The sequence below is a fragment of the Oratosquilla oratoria genome, chromosome 19 (assembly GCF_046742065.1).
Source record: "Oratosquilla oratoria isolate Oo_2021 chromosome 19, ASM4674206v1, whole genome shotgun sequence".
NCBI lineage: Eukaryota > Metazoa > Arthropoda > Malacostraca > Stomatopoda > Squillidae > Oratosquilla > Oratosquilla oratoria.
In genome coordinates, this window is record NC_134795.1 from 41,359,193 (window position 1) to 41,361,268 (window position 2,076).

The following is a 2,076-nucleotide window of genomic DNA, read 5'->3' on the forward strand; positions in this document are numbered from 1 at the left end:
ATGATGGGCGACTTTAATTGCAAAGAAATCTGCTGGGAAGAAATGACAGTAAAGGGTGGAGATGACTCATGGGGAAACGCTCTACTTGAGATGATTATTGACCACACAATGACACAATGGATACAGGAGAACACTAGGTATAGAAATGAAGAAGAACCATCGAGACTAGACTTATTAATTACATCTGAACCTAGAATAGTGGACAAGATTGAATATAAAACACCAATAGGTAAAAGTGACCACATATTGATTGAACTGGAACTTAATGAAGAAAAATATATCAAAAGAAATGAACAATATAGAAAAGGAAGAATGATGTATGAAAAAACAAACTTTGATAAAATAAGAGAATTCTTTCAACAAGAAAACTGGGAAGAAATATACAAAGAAGAAACATCAGTGGAAAAGAAATGGAATATTTTGACAAAAATTTACAAAAAAGGAGTGGAAAAGTATGTCCCAAGACAAAAACAAGAAAAAGAATATGTAAAATGCTGGTACAACAAAAGTTGTAGAGAGTTAAAAGATAAAAGAGACAAAGCCTGGACCAGATGGAAAAATACAGAAAACCTGAAAAATGGAAAATATATACCAGTTATAGAAATGAATATGTACAAACATGCAGAGAGGAAAAGAGAAAATATGAAAAAGACGTCATAGAAAAATGTAAAGATCAACCAAAACTATTCTACAGATTTGTAAACAATAAACTGAAAAACAAACAGGACTTGGAGAAATTAAGACAAGGGGGAGTTGAATACACTGAGGAAATGGAAATGGCGGAAATTATGAACAAACATTTTAAATCAGTGTTTACAAGGGAGAACATACAACCTGAAGAGATTGAATGGAAAGAGAAAGTCCCCCCTATAGAAAAAATAGAAGTATCAAAGAATGAAATATTGATACAATTGAGTAATCTTGATGTCAGAAAATCACATGGACCAGATGAAATAGCAAACTGGATTCTGAAAGAATGCAGAAATGAACTGGCAGACAAAATACATAGCATAATAAGCAGTTCCTTGAAAGAAGGAAAAGTTCCAGAAGATTGGAAAAAAGCAAATATAGTACCTATATATAAAGGAGGAAATAAAGAGGAACCTACCAACTATAGACCAGTCTCTCTAACAAGTACAATAGCAAAAATTTGTGAAAGAATTATCAAAAATAGATGGGTAAAATACTTGGAAAAAAACAACGTACTAAATCCAAGGCAATTTGGATTCAGACAAGGACGATCATGCGTCACCAATTTAATATGCTTCTATTCAAGGCTAATAGATATAATACAAGAAAGAGATGGAGGGGCTGATTGTGCATTTCTAGACCTAAAAAAAGCTTTTGACAAAGTACCACATAAGAAGTTGCTTAAGAAACTAGAATCTGAAGGAGGAATACAAGGTAAATTACTAAATTGGATGGAAGACTTCTTGCAAGAAAGAAAAATGAGAGTAGTGATAAGAAACCAACACTCAAAATGGAATGAAGTAATAAGCGGTGTCCCGCAGGGAACAGTCCTGGCCCCAATAATGTTTGCTATATATATATTAATGATATGGATGAAGGAATTGAAAGCTATATGAGCTTCTTTGCAGACGATGCAAAACTACTGAAAAGAGTGAAAACTGAAGAAGATTGTGAATCACTACAGAGAGATCTAAATAAAGTACAGGAATGGAGTAAGAAGTGGGAGATGGAGTTCAATACAAAAAAGTGTAGTATAATGGAATTTGGAAAAAGCAAAAACAGAATAACAGGATCATATAATTTGGGAAAAGAAGGAATAAAAAAGTAGAAAATGAAAAGGACCTGGGAGTCATTGTTATGAATAATATGTCACCTGAAAAACATATAAATAAGATTTTTGGAGAAACTTATAATTTAATAAGAACAATCAAAGTGGCATTTACATACCTGGATGAAGAAATGGTGAGGAAAATCCTAATCACCATGATAAGACCAAGATTAGAATATGCAGCAACAATATGGTCACCAAGTACAAAAAAATGTATAAAAAAACTTGAAAGAATACAAAGAGCAATTACAAAACTGGCACCAACACTCTCAAAACTA